At 43.2% G+C, this 24,545-nt stretch overlaps 1 long non-coding RNA gene across 1 annotated transcript in view; it reads right to left on the bottom strand.

The window, feature by feature from the left end:
* Positions 1–24,545, bottom strand: part of LOC120920886 — a 72,767-nt gene that overhangs the window by 34,421 nt on the left and 13,801 nt on the right. The window contains exon 2 of the long non-coding RNA XR_005744801.1: positions 15,827–15,905. This is a non-coding gene — a long non-coding RNA (uncharacterized LOC120920886). The remainder of the gene's footprint in view (positions 1–15,826; positions 15,906–24,545) is intronic.

Consider the following 24,545-nt stretch of genomic DNA (forward strand, 5'->3'; position numbering starts at 1 on the left):
ACTGACGTGCCTAAATCCGTTTAAATGCATTTAATCAGGTTTACTCATGTCAAGAGTTTTTTTCTACCAAAATACTGCTTCCAGGAGCAAAGGCATTTATGAGGCCTCGTACACACGACTGAGAAACTCGATGGGCGAAACACATCGAGTTCCTTGTCGATTTCCTTGCTAGGCTTGTCGAGGAACTCGACAAGCTTGCTTTGCGAACACACAGTCAAGCCAAAATCTCCCCGTTCTCAAACGGGGTGACATACAACACATACAACGGCAGGGGAAGTTTGATTCCACTGGCTAAACTCTTGGGGCTGCTTTTGCTAATTTCATGTGTTTGCGTGTTAAATAAAAGTTTGGTAAGAGACATTCGCACTTTTCAGTCTGTTACAGCTTTAAAAATGTGTTATCTCCATTACAAATGCTACTTTTACTCCCGTCTCATACTTTAATCTGAGCAAGCGCGGGTTTCTTAGCATACAGATGTCCGAGTTTCTCGTTGGAAACCAGCCCGACCAGAATCTCGACGAGCCAAATCAGACTCTCGTCGAGAAAATAGAGAACTTGCTCTCTTTTTTGCTCGTTGAGGTTCTCAACAGTTTCCTCGACGAAAATGTACACACGACCGGTTTCCTCGACAAAAAAATATCTCCCAGCAAGGTTCTTGCTGGTTCGTGTGGCATTAAGGTTATACAGCCATACCCCACTTTTAAGTACACAATGGGGTTTATTTACTAAAGCTTAAAAGCGCAAAATCAGGCTCCTGAGCGTATTTACTGGTGGTTTTTTTTGCAAGCTTTTTTAAAGCCTCTGAGAAGTGTATTACAAGCAATTTGAGATAATAAATATATGTATCCTTCATGTTTAACCACTTACCGCCCGGTCTATAGCAAAATGATGGCCAGGCGGTGGTTCAATTATACTGACTGGACGCCATATGACGTCCAGCAGTATAACAGCCGCCGCGCGCCTGTAGGGGTGCGCATTGCGGCGATCGGTGGAGCGGTGTGTCAGTCTGAGTCAGTCAGTGTGTCAGTGCCCACCTATCAGTGCCACCCATAAATACTCATCAGTGCACCCATAAGTACCCATCAGTGCCCATCACTGGCACCTATGAGTGACCATCATCAGTGCACCCCATTGGTGCCACCTTACTTATCAGTGCCGTCAGTGCAGCCATATCAGTGCCATCATTGAAGAAGAAAACTTATTTACAATTTTTTTTTACAGAAACAAAGAAAAACAATTGTTTTTTAAAAAACTCTGTCTTTTTTTTATTTGTTGCGCAAAAAATACAAATCACAGAGGTGATCGAATACCACCAAAATAAATCTCTATTTGTGGGAACAAAATGATAACAAATTTGTTTGGGTACAGTGCAACATGACCGCACAATTGTCATTCAAATTGGGACAGCGCTGAAAGCTAAAAAGTGGCTTGGGCAGGAGGGTGTATAATAAATGCCTGGTATTGAAGTGGTTAAGGCTCTATTTACACATGATTTTAAATTACTGCAAAAACATTAAATGTGTTTGCAATACCATTACTTCTAATGGCACCCTAATCGTGCCGTGATTTTGTCACAATTTTTCACGCGGCAACATTTTTCCGTTTGTTTGCGCCCCCCCAAAAAGTTTGAACACCAGCCGCCACTGCTATCTATTAAATAATGCTAGCAGCGTAAGGATGCGAGGAAGTGAAATTCTGCTCTAATGCTCTACTGTTGGAAGCTGATGTATCACACATACATATTAAATACAATATACACAATGTGGTGGCTGTTCCTATACATTACAATGATTAATAATTGATGACACAAAAGGGAGGCAGTCGTACACATGCCAATTATGCAACCAGGGATCTGTGCTTTTATTAAAACGGTTTTCATGTCCTGAATGCTGGGGAGCTTTGGGTATCTTTGTATAGCATGTAACCTCGTCCTTGTGCTGCCTACACATACCTTTGTTAATCCTCAAATACATTTCTGCTGGAGACAGGAGATATTTTACTATTACTTTCCATAACAAAGATGAATCTGGGATGCATTTGCTAAACCTAATGCTATAATTTGATCTCTCCTTGCTATACTATTGTTTTATTTAATGCAATGTTAACTGCTGTCACCTGCACTGTTCCTGTGATGTTTTAAAATAAAAATCACTGAATATTTTTCTCTGAACTTGAATGAGAATTTTTCTTTCTGCCACGGGGAGAAAAAATGTAATAAGGTTAATTAGCTTCTAACATCTGTAATGACTTAGAATTCTGCTTTGCTTGATCTTTTGAACATAAGAGTGAGAGAACATAGTTACATTATGCATGTATTGAGATCAGGTTTAATAAAAATACAGAAGAAGAATAGGTTTATGGAGGATTGTATTAGTCTTGATTTTGTGTGTTTTATATTTATCAGCCAGCACTGAAACATAAATGGTGTAGTATTTCATGTTGATGGTGTTTAAGGAGCATCAAGAGCCTGTATGGCATATGCAACTAAGGTGATCAATGTATTCATTAATGTATGTGGCCTATGATAATGAATGGATGCATCATACTGTTAGCATACACAGCAAAATGTTAGTATTCATCAAATTGTTATTACAGTTTAATGCCTATGGTTTAAAACTGATTTTGCTTAGAATTCAATAATGCTGCTGTTCAACATCATTACAGAAAGGCTTTTTAAACATGAAAAAATGTATTTACTTTATTGTGTGTTAGAGATAAGCAGAATGGCCCACCAGAATATTTTCTCAAATAAAGACACATTAAAAGTGTATTTTGTGAGTAATGTGTCTTTTTAAAATGTGTTAAGCAGACATTGCTGATAACTTGCAAATCATTTTATAAATTATTTTCTAGTGGTTGAAACCAGAATGGCAATTCTTGTCACTATGTCTAAGTTTTGTGAAAATTATAAATTTAAAGGAAACTACTACCCAATAAGGGTTTTCTCCTCAATTTTTTTTATTATTTTTTTAAATATAACAAAGATTGATAAATGAGTACGTACGAGGATGGTGGTACAATATTCAAATAGCAAAAAAGCCATCAGAAGGAAAAACGTAAGCTAGTAACTATTGGTTAATTTTGCAAGAGCAGTAATAAGAAAATCAAACTAATAGGTATATATTAAAAACAGAAGAGATAATTAGGTAGATTCACGTACGGCGGCTTAACTTTGTGCGGGCGTAACGTATGTTATTTACGTTACGCCGCCACAAGTTAGAGAGGCAAGTGCAGTATTCACAAAGCACTTGCTCCGTAAGTTGCGGTGGCGTAGCGTAAATTGGCCGGCGTAAGCCCGCCTAAATCAAATGTGGAAGAGGTGGGCGTGTATTATGGAAATTAATCGCGACCTTGCGTAAATAATGCTTCGAACGAATGGCGCATGCGCCATCTGTGGACGTATCCCAGTGCGCATACTCGAATCACGTCGCAAATAGTCTTATGCTTTGGACGTGAAGGTAACCTATGCCCAGCCCTATTCTGAATCGACTTACGCAAACAACGTAAAATGTGAAAAATAAGACGCTGGTCCGACGTCCATACTTAACATTGGCTGCGCCATCTTTTTGGTGGTTTATCTTTACGCCTGAAAACGCCTTACGTAAACGGCGTATCTTTACTGCGACGGTCGAGCGTACGTTCGTGAATAGTTACATAGTTACATAGTTAGTCAGGTTGAAAAAAGACACAAGTCCATCCAGTTCAACCACAAAAAAATAAACAAACAAAATAAAAAACACAATACAATCCCATACACCCAACTCCATACCCACAGTTGATCCAAAGGAAGGCAAAAAACCCCAGCAGAGCATGATCCAATTTGCTACAGCAGGGGAAAAAATTCCTTCCTGATCCCCCGAGAGGCAATCGGATTTACCCTGGATCAACTATACCTACAAATCTTAGTACTCAGTTATTTTATGTACATTTAGGAAAGAATCCAGGCCTTTCTTAAAGCAATCTACTGAGCTGGCCAGAACCACCTCTGGAGGGAGTCTGTTCCACATTTTCACAGCTCTTACTGTGAAAAAAACTTTCCGTATTTGGAGGTGAAATCTCTTTTCCTCTAGACGTAAAGAGTGCCCCCTTGTCCTCAGTGTTGACCGTAAAGTGAATAACTCAACACCAAGTACACTGTATGGACCTCTTATATATTTGTACATGTTGATCATATCCCCCCTAATTCTCCTCTTCTCAAGAGTGAATAGATTTAGTTCTTCTAATCTTTCTGATTAGGCGTATCTTGCTGATTTACATGTTCTAGGCGTGAATCACCATACACGCCCCTAGCGCCAGCGTAAATATGCAGCTAAGATACGACGGCGTAGGAGACTTACGCCAGCCGTATCTTAGCAACATTTAAGCGTATCTCAGTTTGAGCATACGCTTAAATGTACGACGGCGCGGATTTGGAGTTACGACGGCGTATCTACTGATACGCCATCGTAACTGTACATGAATCCAGCTAAATGTGTTTATAAGTACAACATCCACACAATGTTAAAAGAAAGGTAGAAAACAAAAAAATAGGATTAGATAGAGAGAAGAGGGTAGAAAAAAGGGGGAATGGGAATGAGGAGGGAGGTATTACAAGTGGTGATGCAATCCCAAATTGACTAGAAAGTATAGTCAAGGCAAAAAGAGTAAAATTACCAAGGCAATAATAGTGTGTCATCAAAGTCTGGAGGTAAACAATGCTTAAACCAAGGAAGCCAGAGTTTCTCAAATTGACTAATTGACATGCTATCTATGTTTGTCAAGAAAAAACTAAAAAGCAGAGAAATGGTTGCCTTTCAGAAGGGTAAGATGATGGCAATGCGATGGCGAGACAAGAAGGACGTGTGTCTCATGAGTACCGTGCACAATACCTCCACTGCCATGGTCCATACAAAACATGGGAAAGATGTGCTGAAGCCGCAAGTCGTGATCGACTATAACAACACAATGGGAGGTGTCGACAGAGCCGATCAGGCAATGACATTTTACCCGGCTATGCGCAAACAGCAAAAAAAATATTATAAGAAGATTTTCATGTATCTTCTGGAACAATGCCTTTGGAATTCTTATATCCTTTATAGAGCAAAGAGTGACATACCTCTTGTTCATTTTGACTTTATCTGGAAGGTGGCTGAGCAGTGACCGGCCCCCTAGCCCCCCCCCCCCCCCCGGTTTTACTTACCTGAGCCCTGAATTTCACTCTGCGGGGACACGTCGTCCCTCTCTCCACGGGATCCTGGTTCTTGATTGGATAGATTGATAGCGACGCAGCCATTGGCTCTCACTGCTGTCAATCAAATCCAATGATGCGGGTGCCGGGGCCGAGTCATACATTTGGCGGGTATGGATGCCAAATGAATGACTCAAAATCGTGCCCGCAAGGTAACCACCGGGAGAGCGATTCTACTAGGGGGTTATACGATGAGGGGGAGGAGCTGCGAGAGATGCCCAGGGACCCCAGAAGACGGTGTTCGGCGCCACTCTGTGCAAAATGAGCTGCACAGTGGAGGTAAGTATGATGTGTTTGTTATTTTAAAAACATGCCAATAAAAGAGCGATCAGTTTGTCTTAACCATAACATGTTAGATACTGAAATAGGGTCACAGTCAATAGAATCAATTATTACCCATAAAGGAATTTCTATAATTGCATTGTATTTTGGTAAATGTGCAAGGTGTGCAGCATGATAGTAAGCAGAAATATTTGGGAGACCCAAACCTCTGCAGCATTGTGGGAGACAGACAGTGGATTTAGGTTCGAGGTTTCGTTTTACCCCAGATAAAGGAGATAATTATGCGCTGTATAAGCCGTAAAAAAATTATATGGAACTGGGATGGGCAAGATTTAAAAAAAATATAAAAACTTGGGCAATATAGCAATCTTAATTACAATAATTTTGCCTATCCAGGATAAAGGGATAGAGGACAATTGTGATAATAATTCAGTTATCTGTTTTAGTATTGGAGGGGAGATAGCTGTGTATACGTCAGTTATCTTAGCAGTGAATTGTATTCCTAGGTATGGAAGTCTATGAGGTGTCCAAGAGAAGGGAAGTGAATCTTTAACTAGCTGAAGGTCTGAAGGAGGCAAGGAAATGTTAAGTGCAGTCGATTTTTGATAGCTAACTGTTAAGCCCGAAATGTGTGCAAAACGGTTTAGGATAGAGAGAAGATTAGGTGCTGTGATATGGGGAGATGACATTAACAGTAAGATGTCATCTGCAAAATGACATACTTTATGATGGCATCCAGCTAATTCAATACCTTTTATGTTTGAATCAGATCTAATTAAATCGGCCAAGGGTTCAATGAGGAGTGCAAATGGGAGGTGGGAGAGAGAACATCCTTAACGGGTGCCTCTTCCAATAGGGAAATGGTCTAATTTAAAACCAGCATATTTGATAAATGCATTCGGCTTGTCGAATAAGGATGAAATCCACTTTAAAAAATGCGATCCAAACCCCCCTTTTTGAAGAATATATTGTAAGTATGGCCATGAGACAGTGTCGAATGCTTTTCTTATATCGAGCAATAAAAAACACGCAAGTAGATGTCTGGATTTATCACTTGCTTGGCGTGAGGGGATATACCCAACTTGATCTCAATTAACAAGTTTGCCTATTACTTGATTTAAGTGGGTCGAGAGTATTTTATCTAAAAGTTTAATGTCAATATTAAGAAGCAAATAGATTTTTCATGTAAGAAATGGTTGTGGGTAGCATTAACAATTTCTGACGGATTAGAAGCCAATGTTTGTTTCCAGTGTCTGGTGATGGTCAATTTGGCTCTTACAATGGAAGACCACTTGGAAATCCAAACTGGTGACTTGACTTTACAATGAAGTTGAATGTAACAGTATTAACCCTGATTTCATTGTCATACTCAAGATTAACCAGTTCAAATGTAGAAATGTAAGAGCTCGTTATCTGAAGGTGTTCTAGTGCTTTCAGCAGGGGCGGGCTGGGCCAGGGGGCAGAGATGCATTCTCCCCCTGGGCTGCTCTCATATGCTCTACAAAGGCCACTGTGTCACCAGCTCAGAACTGCACATGCACAGTTTTTGAGCTGGCCGAGTGCAGCGTCTCCATCTAGTACTGTGAGCCAGCGATGTCTCAGGGCTGACAGTCTGTACAGAGCAAAGCACAGCCCTGCCCAGCCCCTCCCTCCTCCACACGAATGGCTGGCAGAGGCTGGACCTGCTCTCTCTTTCCCTGCCCACAGGCAGCCCGAGGATGTGTGAGGATGTGTGGCGGGAAAGTTCAATCTGAGCAGTCGGCTCGAATACAGTGAGTCTCCTGGAGGCTGTGACCATCCAAGTAAGTGAGCTCCTCCTCTCTCTGCAGCTAAAGATTTTTTCCCCCTAGCAGCCTGTGCACTACATTGCTTGCCTTAGGTGCAGGGGCGGACTGACCATTCGGAAACTCGGGCACTGCCCGAGGGCCCCATGCCACTAGGGGGCCCCATCAGGGTTGCCAGCCTCAGTAAAACCAGGGATAGTATGTAAAAATCTGTTTTAAAAAAAAAATCCCAAGATTAAAGCTGCCCCTCCTCTCCAGTACCTTTTTAGTGTGTGTATGTGTATTCTGTGTGTATGTATACTGTGTGTCTGTATACTGTGTGGCCCCATAATCTATTTCCCAGGGGCCCCATAATCTCCGATTGCCCGGGGGCCCCATGAGTTGTCAGTCCGCCCCTGCTTAGGTGTTATGATGTGGGCTCACACTGGCATGCTGCGGTTTTTTCTGCAGTGCTGGTGGTGTACTGGCAGACTTCCTACATGTTGCCTCTAGTCCCATAGTGGTTGCACATTTTTATTGCATGTTCTGAAAGTGCACAAAACGTCCTGCTACATCTTTGGTGCACTTCCAGAAAATGCAGCAAAAATTTGCAACCTGAGGGACTATGACTGTGGAAAACTGCCAGTACACCAGTGTGAGCCCAAAGGCTTGTATTCACTTGCAGCAGGCACTGCCACTCCACTGAAAAGTGACAGGCAGAGGAGGTGATATAAAATTTCATCCCTGCCTGTTTTAACCCCCTAAATGCCAATCCCTCCAAGTAATGGCACAGTTCACTTTGAGCTCGACCTTGTTTCCATTATTCTCTGTAGGTATTAGATGTGCTCTCATCTTATTGTTTGCACATCTAATACCTAAAGTGTTCTGAAAATAAGGTGGAGTTCAAAGTGCATTTCTACACCTAGGTGGAACACCCATTTCAGAAGATTTGAGGATATTATTAAACCCAGAGACTGGTGAACTTAAGACCCCTTTCACACTGAGCCCCCCACAGCGTTGGCAGCAAAACTCTTCTATTTTTACTGCCGGCGCTATGGGCGGATTTGCGGCGCATTTCGGCAGCTAGCGGGGCGGTTTAAAAATGGTTAAAACCGCCTGCAATGCGCTGCTACTGCAGTGCACTGCCAGCGGTATAGCCGCAATGTCCTATTGATTTCAATGGGCAGGAGCAGTGGAGTAGCAGTAAACACACCGCTCCTTCACCGCTCCAAAGATGCGGCTAGCAGGACTTATTTTATCGTCCTGCTAGCGCACGCTCAAGTGAGAAGGCCCTCGGGCTTTCACACTGGAGACAATGGAGCAGCTGTTTGAGGGCGGATTGCAGGCGCTATTTTTAACGCTACAGTGCCTGCAATACGCCCTCAGTGTGAAATGGGTCTAAGCCACCATAGACAGATTTAATTTTCTGCTAAACCAGCAGAATTTCGATCTATGTGCAGAATGTACACACATAATTGTTAACATACACTGACATACATACCTGCATGATGTCAGTGTAACTGTATGTCTTTGTGTATATATATATATATATATATATATATATATATATATATATATATATATATTACAGGAGATGATCATGGGCTGCGGACATGCTACAGGAGATGATCATAGACTGCGGACATGCTACAAGAGATGATCATAGACTGCGGACATGGTACAGGAGATGATCATAGACTGCGGACATGCTACAGGAGATGATCATAGACTGCGGACATGGTATAGGAGATGGTCAGACTGCGGGCATGGTACAGGAGATGGTCAGACTGCGGGCATGGTACAGGAGATGGTCAGACTGCGGGCATGGTACATGAGATGGTCAGACTGCGGGCATGGTACAGGAGATGGTCAGACTGCGGGCATGGTACAGAAGATGGTCAGACTGCAGGCATGGTACAGGAGATGGTCAGACTGCGGGCATGGTACAGGAGATGATCATAGACCTGCGGACATGGAACAGGAGATGGTCAGACTGCGGGCATGGTACAGGAGATGGTCAGACTGCGGGCATGGTAAAAAAGATGGTCAGACTGCGGGCATGGTACAGGAGATGGTCAGACTGTGGGCATGGTACAGGAGATGGTCAGACTGCGGGCATGGTACAGGAGATAGAGAAAGTGTAAAAGGAGGGTGGTGGCCCTGTCTGTAAGTCCCCCTACCGCTAGGAGGTAATAAATGGGCTACCCACTACCACAGTAAGTCACCAGGCTAAGTTGCTCCAAAGGTGGTTTCCCAGCTAGGATAAGCAATTAATCTGTCTAATAGATTTGCCCGTGTTGTCTGTGGGCATACCCCGATCTAACCATAGAGTGATAAGTGGGTATCTCAGTAGAGTGATTAGATAGTAGTGCCCTGATTAAATTAATGTCGCACACAGGGATTAATTATATGAAGTGCATAGCGCATAAATAAGCGCTAAATCAGTGTAGGTGTACACAGGGATAAATCGTGCCACAGAAGCTGCTAAATAGCCAAAAATAATATAATATACAGCCGTATATAAAAAATGTGTAAGTGTGAGTATAGATGCGCACTCTTATGCGCTCTTACTACTCCAAAAATGAGTGCAATAATAGTGTGTGTATGAGTACACAAAATATACCAGGCACATATGTGCCACCAATTATGTCAAAACACAATGAGGCTGCTGCCTGTGAACATATAAACATAAAGTGCTAAACGTGTCTATGATTCAAAAGTCCAAGCATGAATTAAATAAATAAAATTGCATTTGAACAGCATCACCATTGAAGATGAATAAGTCCAAAGCCGCATGTAAGTTCCATCCAGCCGGTTATCTTAGTGCAATATATATCACAAAAATCCATGACTGATGAGTGCTCTAATACGATCAATAGTGCTTCCACACGTGATTCCAGTGCTCCCCCCCAGGGTCCCCACTCACCAGATGTCTCAACCCCTGCAGGGGTAGACAGCGTGTAGTATACATTTTCCACTCTGGGATGTATAGATGTCCCTTTTCTCTCCTTTTAAATCTGCTGCGATGTGCTGTTCAAATCAGGCTATGCACAGTTGCCAGTAATCCACAATGCTCAGATAAAACATAAAAAATAGGCTTCCATGGTATAGTAAAAAGTAAAAAAGGTTTTATTTGCAATGCCCCCACTAATCCAGGGGAATGCAGTACAGGCTTGGCTTAACAAAAAGTAGCTAGATACAACAATAGTTAAAAACAAGAAGTAAAACAAGTTAGGCTAACAGTTAGCTTCCAGGTAATGGGTTGTGTGCCTTGCTGATATAAACGCTGTGCGCTCCAGCTGAATAGCGCAGACGTCTCAGCTAGGTACCCGGAAGTGATACAATAGCAAGTGTGTGTGCTACCCGCCTGGCGGTCCTCCTTTGAAAATGTCATACGAAACGTACGTCGGGCGGGTAGCACGCACACTTGCTATCGTGTCACTTCCGGGGTAGCTAGCTGAGACGTCTGCGCTATTCAGCTGGAGCGCACAGCGTTTATATCAGCAAGGCACACAACCTATTAACTGGAAGCTGACTGTTATTGTAAATAAAACCTTTTTTTACTTTTTACTACACCATGGAAGCCTGTCTTTTATGTTTTATCTGAGGATTGTGGATTACTGGCAACTGTGCATAGCCTGATTTGAACAGCACATCGCAGCAGATTTAAAAGGAGAGAAAAAGGACATCTATACATCCCAGAGTGGAAAATTTATACTACACGCTGTCTACCCCTGCAGGGGTTGGGACATCTGGTGAGTGGGGACCCTGGTGGGGGAGCACTGGAATCACGTGTGGAAGCACTATTGATCGTATTAGAGCACTCATCAGTCAAGGATTTTTGTGATATATATTGCACCAAGATAACCGGCTGGATGGAACTTACATGCGGCTTTGGACTTATTCATCTTCAATGCTGATGCTGTTCAAATGCAATTTTATTCATTTAATTCATGCTTGGACTTTTGAATCATAGACACGTTTAGCACTTTATGTTTATATGTTCACAGGCAGCAGCCTCATTGTGTTTTGACATACGGTAATTGGTGGCACATATGTGCCTGGTATATTTTGTGTCTACATATTTATTAAAATTTTTGTGTACTCATACACACACTATTATTACACTCATTTTTGGAGTAGTAAGAGCACATTAGAGTGCGCATCTATACTCACACTTACACATTATTTATATACGGCTGTATATTATATTATTTTTGGCTATTTAGCAGCTTCTGTGGCACGATTTACCCCTGTGTACACCTACACTGATTTAGCGCTTATTTATGCACTATGCACTTCATATAATTAATCCCTGTGTGCGACATTAATTTAATCAGGGCACTACTATCTAATCACTCTACTGAGATACCCACTTATCACTCTATGGTTAGATCGGGGTATGCCCACAGACATCACAGGCAAATCTATTAGACAGATTAATTGCTTATCCTAGCTGGGAAACCACTTTTGGAGCAACTTAGCCTGGTGACTTACTGTGGTAGTGGGTAGCCCATTTATTACCTCCTAGCGGTAGGGGGACTTACAGACAGCGCCACCACCCTCCTTTTACACTTTCTCTACTTATCATATGCTCTCCCTAGGGGGAACATAATAGAGGGGGCTGCAGTCTTATATCAAGCCTTTCCTAAGCGCAGGTTCTCCATTCTATATAAATGGTGCAGGAGATAGTCAGACTGCGGGCATGGTACAAGAGCTCAAAGACGGCAGTTTCTGGCTTACCAACAGTCTATTTTTCAAGCACAGTTAGTAAGACAATAAATGGTTAAAAAGTCTGTGAAGATCCAAGCCTGACCATCCTAAATCCAGAAAGGCCATATAAAAACAAACAAATCATGCAGAGCACCCAGGAGTCTGGCACTAAGAACTCTCGAGTAGGCATGTGCATTTAGTTTCGTTCCGAATCGAAATTCGGACACATTTTTTCATTATTCGGACATTCGGATGCATACGAATTCCCGAATTGCAATATTACCGAATCGAAAACCCGCGGACGAAATTCGATCGGAATTCGAAAAAAAATTCTATTTGAATTGAATTCGAAAAAAAATTCTATTCGAAAAGAGACTATTTGTTTTCGAATCCGGTCGAAATAGTTTCGATTCCGACCAGATTTTTCGAAATTCGGTCGAAAACGAACGTATTCCGAAAACGAGTTTAACACATGGAACGAATCTAACTTAACAAAATTAATTAAATAACGAATGAAAACGAAACGAAACAAATTTTTCCCTTTTGCACATGCCTACTCTCGAGAAACAGCTGCAAATCACCAGGAATACTGTGTCACACTCTTGCAGCGTCTTCCAGAAGTCTTATCCCCAGTATGCTCCCCTGTCCTGTGTGCAGTGTAAATAGATAAAGAGAAGAGCAAGGGGAATAATTTCCTAACCACTGTGAGTGCTGGCTGATCTGCATACAGGACAGGCGAGCTGCTGCTGCTGCTTAAACTTCTGCAGCTGTGACACAGTGTGAGAAAGAGAGAGAGAGACCCATCTCCTGGTATCACCTTTGCCATGAGCACTACATCCTCATTACATGTCACATAAACAACTGGAGCTCCTCCTGGTATCAGCTCTGTAATGAGCTTCCACTTTCTCACCTTATCTATGATCTCCCTACCCCAGTCAACCTGTATCACTCACCGTTCTGCTTGATGGTGTTCTTCAATGCAGCCCAGGCCACAGCGTCCACCCTCCTCCCGGGCAAGGTGCTGAGACTCCCAGAGAGTGGGTGACCGACACCTCCGTGCTCTGTGCCCTCAGGACTGAGGGAACCAACACCATTAGCAGCATGCAACAGGGGGCAACCATCACTCTTGTCATGTGATGGCAGTCGGCAGTCAGCTGACACTTCTGAGGGCGCTGATTGGCTAGGACGCTCCTGCTATCTACTTAGCTAGTAGCTGGCTGCTACATCTCTCCCAGCATACTGTGTGGGTGGCGCCCGGTGAGAGTGAAGCAGTTCAAGTTTTTTTTAGGGGGGGATCAGACACCTCAGCCCAGTTCATCCATGCCCAAAAACGACTTGCAGGCGGCCTTATATAGCGTGGGGCGTGTACTAAACCCCCTGAGCCATAATTGGCAAAGGCCACCCTGGCTTTGGCCAATAATTGCTCTCCATTTTTTGCACGCTGTGATTGGCCAAGCATGCAGGGTCATAGTGCATGCTTGACCAATAATCAGTGCGCAATGCCGCAGTGAATTATGGGCCGTTGCGCGTCACTCGAACATGGCGCGAACGACCCATTTTGTTCGAATTTCGACGAACGTACGGACAGACGATGTTCGAGTCAAACATACGTTCGAGTCGAACATACGTTCGAGTCGAACACAAAGCTCATCCCTAGTGCCTGATAGTAGTCCTGATGTAATTGTACACATATACCTAAATATATATATAGTTATTAATATAGAAACCTCTAGATGAATGTTGCAGCAAAGTCTGGTTAACCTCCCTGGCGGTATGATTCTGTCTGGAATTACGTACAAAAAAGGTACAATTATTTTGCAAGGAAATTTGGCGTTTTATACTGTAGGCCTGTAATTCTTAGGCCTTGTACACACGGGCAAACATGTCCGCTGAAAACGGTCCGCCGTACCGTTTTCAGCGGACATGCCTGCCCGGAGATTTCTTTATGATGGCTGTAGACACCATCATACAGAAATGAGAGACAATCCGCGCGGACAGACAGCGCGTGACGTGTTCGCGCCGTCGTGAGCGATGCTGAAAGGTCAATGCTTCCACGCATGCGTCGAAGTCATTCGACGCATGCAAGGGATGGCGGCCGCTCGGACATGTACGGTAAGTCTGTACAGACGACCGAACATGTCCGACGGACAGGATTCCAGCGGGCATGTTTCTAAGCAAGTTTAGAAACATTTGTCCGCTCGAAAACGGTCTGGCGGGAAAATGTACGCTGGAATCCTGTCCGATCGGCCGTACACACGACCGAACATGTCTGCTGAAACTGGTCCGCGGACCAGTTTCAGCAGACATGTTCGGTCGTGTGTACGGGGCCTTAGGAATAACTCACATAAATCTGACCAAGCAAGAGTCTTGTAGGCATCCCGGGTATGATTTTTTTTAAAAAACAAAATAAATTATAATTATTTATAATTATTTATTATATTGTAACAAATAATAATATAATTCTAATAAAAATTATTCAATAATGTAATCAACTCAAAATCACTGAAATTTGCTCAGTTGCAGAATTGTCGCTGTCATTACTTTTATTTTTTTATGACGTATTTCCCCACAAATCGCTATCGCACAATTCTGCAAGTGATTATAATTTATTATCGCTGTTTTCTAGCTGATCTAAAACCATTTTTGACATAAAGGGACACTTTTGGACAATCTACAGTTTTCAGGCAGAAGGAACAGTTTTTATTATATAAAATAAAATGTAGGGCACTGGGCAGACCACTAGGGACAAGGGGGGGGTGTACTGTAATATATAAGATTACAGTATACTCTATGTAATGTGTTTGTTTACTTTTTTTAATTTGGCGCCGTTCTCCGCCCCCGTGCATCGTAACGTCGCAGGGAACGGAGATCGGCGGCACTGTGAATCGAGCGAGGAGGACCCGCTCGCTCACACAGCGGGGAGACATCGCAGGATCCAGGGACAAGGTGAGTAACTTGTCTGTGGAGGCTGCGAAAGGTAAGCCGCGCCGCTGCACACTCTGCACATCCACCCCGAGCGTGACTCGGGGATACCGTTCTTAGCATAAAAAAAAACGCTAAGGGGGTTAAGATGCGCATGGTGTGGCATCCATTTTTGTGTCAGAGACTTGAAGACAGGGTCAGCGATGATGGAAAAATCCTTCAACTATCATTCAACCAGCCTGGAACACAACTTCTCACACATGGAGAGTCGGTAGAGTCGGTAGGGGACAGATGTAGCATCGGACTGATGCTGCATTCACCTAGGTATGTATAATTTTTTTTGTTAACCCATAATTCTCTTTTAATGTTTATATTATTGCAGTGGCACTCATAAAAGTTTTTTTCCAATGGGTTCAAGCTTAGTTTAGGGCATTCTAAATGTGCAGTATTGTATAATGCACAACAGGACAGGAAAAACATCAGTATGCTTTTGTAAGAGACACTTTAATGAACAGTTAAAACTGCTCATTTTGTTTCCCACCATAACAAACCATTTCAAGTACTGTATTCGACAAAAAAAAAATCCGTAAATGCCAGAGCTTCCATGTCTTCCAAATAATGAATCGCTCACAATTTGCCATTAATACTGAGTCGATTCCCCAGCAGAATTAACTGTTGCAGAGGTATTTCAATGTATTATGCAGAGGCCACTTTCTGGATTGTTACTTGTCCTGTTAATTGGCTCACTAATAAATGGTAAGCACACGGATGAATGTAATCTTGACAAATTTCCATGCCAGGTATCTGAAAAGCAAGATCCCATAGGACCCCTCCCTTTCTGTAAAATTATTCCTCCTCACTGTTCACGTTCATTCTTTGTGCTTGTAACATGGCAACTCACACACTCATACTTAATTACTCATTGTTTCTCTCAGGGATCCAGAATTAGATGAAAAGCCATCTTTGTTATTTGTGGACATCCAGAATACAGTAGAATCCTGCATTAAAAATAAATCAAGCAATTAGTATCTACTGTGCAGTACAAACTAAGCATGCTCAATAATATGGATTAGGCACAACCTTAATACAATGTGGATATGTTAATTATGAGGCATTGTACTGTGATAAAAAAAAAAAAAAAAAAAAAAAAAAAACATATTAAAAAAGTCAAACTTTTTAAAGCTGATATTTCAGTGTATGAAGGTGTTCGGAATGTTAAAGCATATATTGTATATCACTTGGAAACTTGGTGAAATTACTGGGTATGAAGGATTTCATTTTCTGTTTTTGTTGTATTTTTTCATTTTATTATGTGTGGAGATTGCCACAGGTGGTGTTGAAACGCATAAGGGTTGCACAGTCATACAACATTGTGCCCATCTGAAATTTTTGTCCTTTTTTCCCCACAAATAGAGCTTTCTTTTGGTGGTATTTGATCACCTCTGGGTTTTTTATTTTTTGCGCTATAAAAGAAAAAAACACTGAAAATTCTGTAAAAAAAAAAAAAAAAAATTCTCGTTTCTGTCATATTAGCAGGTATTGCGGAGTATTGGGGGTATTGCAGAGTATGGGGGGTATTGCAGAGTGTGGGGGGTATTGCAGAGTGTGGGGGGTATTGCAGAGTATGGGGGGGTATTGCAGAGTGTGGGGGGTATTGCAGAGTGTGGGGGGTATTGCATAGTGTGGGGGGTATTGCAGAGTGTGGGGGGTATTGCATAGTGTGGGGGTATTGCAGAGTGTGGGGGGTATTGCAGAGTATGGGTGGTATTGCAGAGTGTGGGGGGTATTGCAGAGTGTGGGGGGTATTGCAGAGTGTGGGGGTATTGCATAGTATTGATGGTACTGCAGAGTATTGCACAGGGAGGGATGGATGGATCTGTGACTGCATTTGTCACAGATCCATCCCACAGCAGCTGCTGACACCCTGCGCCCCCCCCTCCTCTCACACTGTACCGATCGGTACAGAGAGGAGAGGGAGGAACCGGCGTCATTACATGACGCCGGTTTGTTTACAAGTGATCGCTCCGTCATTTGACGGAGCGATCACGTGGTAAACCGCCGCTATCAGCGGCGATTTACCGCGATCTGTGATGCGCTCACAGATGATTCCGGGAGCGCGCCGCAGGGGGCGCGCGAGTGAAGGATTCTGGGAGGACGTCCCAGGGACGTCGTCCCGGAATAACTCAACCGCTCTGTAGACGTCTTTTGTCTATGGAGCGGTTGGGAAGAGGTTAAATGTGTCCATGTACACATAGGGCCTAATCCTCAAAATCCTGGCGCAACGTAACTTTTTCCATTTAAGTTACACCGCCGCAAAATCTCTAAGTGCCCGATCCACAAAGCACTTACCTAGAAATTTTGAGCGGTGTAACTTAAATCGGGCCGGCGCAAGGCGTTCCTCTTCTCCAGGGGGCGATTCCCATTTAAATGAAGCGCGCTCCCGCGCCGGCCGTACTGCGCATGCTCGTGACGTCATTTTACCGACATGCATAGCGCGAAATTACGTTACGTCGGGCTTTGTGGATTGCGACGGGACAATAAAGTTGCGTCGGGTAAAAAAAAAGATACGGCGCCCAAAAAAAAAATTTTAATTAAAAAAAAAAAACGCGTCGCGAGCAAGAAAGGTCTGTTTTTACAAGGTGTAAACAGTTTACACCTTGTAAAAGCAGCCCTAATTTTGCGTTTGCAAAATAAAACTTACGGAGAAAAAACGAATCTGAAAAGCTTTGTGGATCTCCGTAAGTCCTAATTAGCATACCCGAGGCGGCATTTCGACGCAAAATGCCCCCAGCGGCGGATGCGGTACTGCATCCTAAGATCCGATAGTGTAATTCAATTAAACATGTCGGATCTTCGTCCTAACTATGGGAAACTGATTCTGTGGATCAGTTCCATAGTTAGGACCAGGGATACGACGGAGTAACAGCAGTTACTCCGTCGTATCTCTTTTGAGGATTTGGCCCATAGGCTTTTAGCAGAGTTTAGGAGCTGCGGTTAGGGGAGGTTCAACCTCCCTCTCCTGAGCACAGAAGAATCACATTCAGAGAAAGAGCTTAGGAAAATCATTGTTTTCTTACACTTTAAACAGCTGGAAATTATCAGTTATATTACAATTATCAGTTAAAATTGTGTTGCATTCAACTTCTCTGTTTTATTGAGAATAAAGCTGCCCGTGGATACTGCCAAATCAGCAAGTGACTATACTGTTGGAACAGACTGGGTCTGAGGAGATCTATCAATGCATAAAGCAGCATGTGTGGATCTGAGCCAAAAAAGCAATATATATATATATATATATATACTGCAAATTATTTATATTTCACCTTTATTTCCATATAAATGAATAACATTTTATGTTTGGTTATGACAATTTTTCCTCAAACTTGCTTCACAAGCCAATGTTTTGTATTACTGAATAGGTACAAACCTGATCAGGCCAAATTAAGCTGGAAACGCAGCTGCATCAGCGTGCAGAAGATGTCTGACATTCATGGTATAATAAATGACTTGACATTTATATAATAATTCTATGTAGCACATTAAGTGTTTCTCTTGTCAGATGTGATGCATATCTCTTTCCTTGCTCTTAGTTGTCACTACAAGAGATAGGATTAGTAGGATTGTTCCATGTTCCCAAGAAATATATGCTGAAGACCTTATTGAAAGGCAGAAATTTGGGGCAGGGTTGGAAAAGGATTCATTGGATAAAAAAGGCTGGTGTTATTAAAACGAAAACCCTAATAAAAAAAAAGAAAGATTTACATTAGGTAAAAGGTATGGTTCAGTGCATTCACAATGTCACTTAGAAGGTTGCACATAGCATCGGGCTGTCAGAGTAATTGCAGTATAATTTGACATTGCTGATATTTAAATATTTACTGTAGAAGAAGATTAAATTTGCATGAAAAAAAGTTGTTGAAGGAGACCTGTCTCATACATTTTCTGTCAAAATGTGAGGAGCAAATTGGCAGTAAAACTAGCACGGTTTCCTTCAGATTTACATCAGCGTGATGTTTTTAGTGCCCCATGACAGCTATTTTAATAAGAAGATAAGAACAGGGGTGTACGATTATCAGCCATCATATACATTTTCTTGCTTGATATTTCTTTTGCAATAGTCGCAGTAGGCGTAATATTTGACATGTCTTTGACATTGCCCTCTGACTTCCATTAGTCACATAGTGATGCTGGGCGCCCACGTGAATTAGTGTTGCTTGCTGTAGTGGTATATAAAGGGTGATGTAGAAAAGCCAGTAAAAGAAAAGAAAAGTCAGCAGCTACAAATATTGTAGCTGCTGACTTTTATAAAAGACACTTACCAGCCCAGAAATCCAGTGCTGTCATCAGCCAGGCAACTCTTCACTGGTCTTTTCCATCTTACTTGTGGGATACCAGGTGTGCCTTATTGTGGTTTCACAGATAGCTCCTCACTGCACATGCGTGAGTCGCTCTGCGCCTTCCGAATGGATCAGGAGCCTCCTGGGACATCTGACATGTTCCAAGAGGTTGCGGTCGGGGGGTGAATAAAGTGGGAGTGGGTATCTGCTAGAAATAGTTACCCCCTCCCAGAAAAAAAATGCTTAAAATGGGTCCTGCTTTCAGATCACTCTTCTAAGGCCTTGTACACACGACCGAGGAACTTGTCGGAAAAGACACATCGTTTTCCTCTACGAGTTCCTTGTTAGGCTTGTCGAGGGAACTTGACAAGCTTGCTTTGCGTACACACGTCAAGACAAAATCTCCTTGTTCTCAAACGCGGTGACATACAACACATACAATGGGAGGGGAAGTTCGATTCCACTGGCACAACCCTTTGGGGCTGCTTTTGCTAATCTCATGTTACTGCGTGTTAAGTAAAAGTTTGTTAAGAGACGATTTGCACTTTTCAGTCTGTTACAGCGTGAAAAATGTGTTATCTCCCTTACAAATGCTACTTTTACTCCCGTCTCATACTTTATTCTGAGCATGCGCAGGTTTCTTAGCATGCACACGCTCGAGTTTCTCGTCGAAAACCAGCCTGACGAGGAACGCGACGAGGAAATTGAGAATCCCATCGAGGAAAAAGAGAACTTGTTCTCTTTTTTCCTCGTCGAGTTCCTCAACAGTTTCCTCAATGAAAAACGTACACACGACTGTTTTCCTCGGCAAAAAAGCTCTCTCACCAAGTTTCTTGATGGATTCCGTTGAGTTTCTCAGTCATGTGTATGAGGCCATAGAGCATTTGAAAGGCGTTTTATTGCCTCCTCACTGCTTGCTTTGACCTCTTGAATACTGTGCACTAGAGCACGCTTTCAGAGTGGCTCCACATTCACGAGTGACAGGGGGTATAATCCCTGTTGCGACATGTGTACACCTATGCACTTGAGTCTTTAATATGGATTGGATCCTGGACAAACATTTTCTTGGTCCCCCCTCATGCAATTTTGCTCTCCACCCCAACATCCCAAAAAATGAACAAACACCACATAGACCTATCTAAAAAGAGCTTTAATAATGTAAATATATAGAACTGGCCCTTTATTAAAGCGGAGGTTCGCCGGTAAAATGCTGTTTTTACCCTTAGATGTATGCTCATTTAGTCTAGGGGAATCGGGTTGTTGTTTTAAAATCCGAGCATTACTTACCGTTGTAGAGGGTGATCTTCTCCGCCACTTCCGGGTATGGGCTGCAGGACTGGGCGTTCCTTCTTGATTGACAGTCTTCCGACAGGCTTCCGAAAGGCTTCCGACGGTCGCATCCATCGCGTCACGATTTTCCGAAAGTAGCCGAACGTCGGTGCGCAGGCGCAGTATAGAGCCGCACTGACGTTCGGCTTCTTTCGGCTACTCGTGACGCGATGGATGCGACCGTCGGAAGCCTTTCGGAAGACCGTCAATCAAGAAGGAACGCCCACTCCCGAAGACCCATACCTGGAAGTGGCGGAGAAGATAGCCCTCTACAACAGTAAGTAATGCTCGGATTTTAAAACAACTAGCCGATTCCCCTAGACTAAATGAGCATACATCTAAGGGTAAAAGAGCAAAAACGGCCTTTATGGGTGAACTCCCGCTTTAAAGGATAAGTACACCTTTGGGAACATGTTACATGTTCCACCCGTTTATAGGTGTTAGGTGTTACATGTTCCCACTGTTGTAATGTCTCCTCAATCCGCCGCCTGTAGTGACCACAAGCCAACACAGTTTTAAAAACACATGGCTGTGTGGGGCTATGCCCGCCTGACTGCAACATTCATTCACAGATTTCTGTGAATGGGAGAACTATCAGTGCCAACAGCCTTTGCAGTTATTTGCTTGTAGTCCTCTATGAACTACCAGGGTGCTGTTGAGCAATCAAGGTAGTTCATTGATGTATCCTGTCATTCAGTAATTGCTGGTATGAGGTACAAGCAGACAGCTGACACTGACAGTCTGCTGGTACCATGTGATCGCTGTCGTAATTTTTTTTAAAATAAAAATAATAAAAAATAATAAACAATCTGAATTACTTTTTTTTACATACTGAATGAATGAATGAATGAATGAAAAACTTATATAGCGTGGCACATGCGAACTGAATCGCCTCTGGGCGCTAGTTGTTCGTGTCTCAATGACATCAAAAGAGCAGAGTTTTGATATGTCTTCTGAAAGTCAGGTGGTTTTCCTCCAACCGAATGCTGGTTGGTAAAGCGTTCCATAGTCTAGGACCTTGAAAAGCAAACCTTCTTTCTCCTTTGGACTTGTATTTGGTTTTTGGTACCTTGACCAGATTTTGGTCGGTGGATCGCAGAACGCGATTGGAATTGTGAGGTTCTATCTTGTCGCAAAGATATTGCAGAGCCTTCCCATGGATGCACTTATGTGTCAGGCAGAGTGCTTTAAATGCAATTCTGTCTTTTACTGGCAACCAGTGAAGGGTTCTCAGCGAAGGTGAGATTGATTCCCATGTTTTTTTCCCAGTCACCAGTCTGGCGGCCGTATTCTGTACGACTTGCAGACGAGAGATTTGGTACTTTGGGAGTCCGAGGTAAAGGGCATTTGCATAGTCCAGTCTGGAATTTACGATTGTTCCCACCACGACTGCTACGTATTCTTTGGGGATAAATGGAATAAGTCTGCATAGTAGGCACAACAGATGGTGCGATCCGCTGACTACTGACCCTATTTGTGCGTCCATTGTCATGAAGGCGTCGAAAATGACTCCTAGACTTTTGACTTTGGAGCTAGGGGTGATGAATTGGCCCAGAATGGGCGGCGGTGTCCAGGTTGTTGCCAGTTGACTCTTTTGGCTGGCGTGAAACATAAGAAGTTCTGTTTTGGAACTGTTGAGTTTAAGATAACTCTTAGTCATCCAGTTTTCTATCGAAGAGAGACATTTCTCTAACCTGAGATGATGATCCTTTTTGTTGCAAATGCGAAAATACAGTTGCGTATCGTCTGCATAAGAGTGATAGAGTAGTTCTTGGCTACTGATAATATCAAAGAGAGGGCGAAGATAGATGTTGAACAGCACCGGTGACAGGGGGGATCCTTGGGGGACTCCACATGGCACCGTGCGCTTTTCCGACGTGAAAGATCCCAGTTTCACTGTTTGTGATCGGTTTTCAAGAAAGGAGGAAAACCATGGTAAATCACCTTCTGCGACTCTGGCTACCTCGGCCAGTCGCATCAGTAACATTTTGTGGTCTACTGTGTCAAAGGCTGCGCTTAGGTCCAGCAGAACCAGGAGACAGGATTCTCCTTCGTCTGCGGCCTCGAGGGCATCGTACCATATTTTGAGTAAGGCCGTTTCTGTCCCGTGTCCGGGACGGAAACCTGATTGAAATCGATCGAGTAGATTGTGGGTATCAAGATGCTGTTGCAGCTGTCGTACCACTATTTTCTCCATTATCTTGGAGAGAACGTTTAGGCCTGTTATGGGACAGCGGTGAGTTGGGTCCTTGGGATCCAGGTTAGGTTTTTTCAAGATGGGCTGGATTGTGCCCTCTTTCAGCAGGGAGGGCACTTTGCCTTCCTTAAATGACTGGTTTATAAGCTGTGTGATCGATGGTGCCAGGATGTCGGCACATTCCTTCAGCAGTTTGGTGGGGATGATATCATTGGGTGCTGTCATGTTCCGCACAGCACCAATGATATTTTTTGTGGTATCGATGGAGATCGGTTCCAGAGTGAACTTTGTTGATTGTAGAAAGTTTCTGTGGGTGTTTTGTGGTTGATTGAAGGGGGGGTTGAGGGGGGTATTGTTTTGCAGAATGCTTTCCAGGATTCTTTCAATTTTGTTGATGAAGAAATCCGATAGTTCATTACAGAACTCTTGGGTGTCTGAATTGGGGACTTCAAGACATCCTGGATTCATGGTCTGGGTGACCATCTTGAAGAGTTCGCGGGGGGGGTTTAGGGCGCTGTTAATCGCCATAGAAAAATGATGTTTCTTGGCTTTGAAGATTTCTTTATGATATCGTGTTGTTATTGCCTTGTAGATGATGAGGTTATCCTCTGAAGAGCTTCTTTTCCAGGCGGCTTCCGCCCTTCTGCGCTCTTGCTTCAGTAGCGACAGCTGGTTGTTGAACCAGCCGGACTTTTTTTTCCGGATGTGGGTTTTGCGTTTCGGTGCTACTAAGTCGGCTGACTGTAGCAGGGCTGCATTTATGGCATCCAGTGTATCTGAGGCTGTTTGATGTGGATGGATTGTTCCGATTCTGTTTCCCAAGGTAGATTTGAAGAGTTCCGAATGGAGCTTCTTCTGAGATCTAGCCCAGTGTATTGTCACCGGCTTGGGTGCTTTTATCAATGGTGGAATTTTGGAAATTATGAAATTAATTGCATGGTGGTCTGTCCATGGCAATGGTTCATTTTTCAAAATGCTTATTTTTAGATTTTGTCTGAAAATTAGGTCGAGTGTGTGACCTGAAGTATGTGTTGGCCCGCATATAAGTTGCTGTAGCCCTAATCCTTCCAGGTGATCGATGCAGGCGTCCGCAATGGGATCCTGTGAGGAGTTGGCCCACAGATTGAAGTCCCGGAGCAGCAAAAGGTGTTTGCTGTTAAGGGTATAAGTGGATATAAACTCCGTTAATGATGGCAGAAGCTGCGATTTAGGCCCAGGTGGCCTATAGCAGAGGAGAATGGGAACAGTCTCCTGGGGGTTAGTTTGAAGTTGAAGAGTAAGGGTTTCCATAAATGGAAGGGGATTTTGAAGGGCTGGCTTAGTGATTGCAACATGAATCTTGTGGATCACCGCCAGGCCTCCTCCTCTTTGCCCTATTCTGTTTTCCGTTATAATGCGATAGTTTTCTGGCACCAATTCTTCGAGAATGGTGTTGCAGTCGTCTGAAAGCCAGCTTTCTGTAATAAAGAGGCAGTCTAGATCGTTGTGTAGTAAGAAATCGTGGATTTCTAATCGGTGTTTTACTGCCGATCTTGTGTTGATCAAAGCACATGATATGTGCTTGAGCTGGGTTAATTGGTTGAAATTTTTGATGGTCGATCGTCGATCGAATCTCAAAAGTTGCTCTATTTTTAAAGCCTTTTTGGTGACGGCTGGTAATACTGTTGCGAATTGTCTCAGACCCGAATAGTCTCTGCAGAGTATCGCAGATTATCCATTGTCGCCAGTCCCCGGGGGGGGGGGGTGATGATTAAATTGCGATAGAGGGAAGATTC

The sequence above is a fragment of the Rana temporaria genome, chromosome 1 (assembly GCF_905171775.1).
Source record: "Rana temporaria chromosome 1, aRanTem1.1, whole genome shotgun sequence".
Classification (NCBI taxonomy): Eukaryota; Metazoa; Chordata; class Amphibia; order Anura; family Ranidae; genus Rana; species Rana temporaria.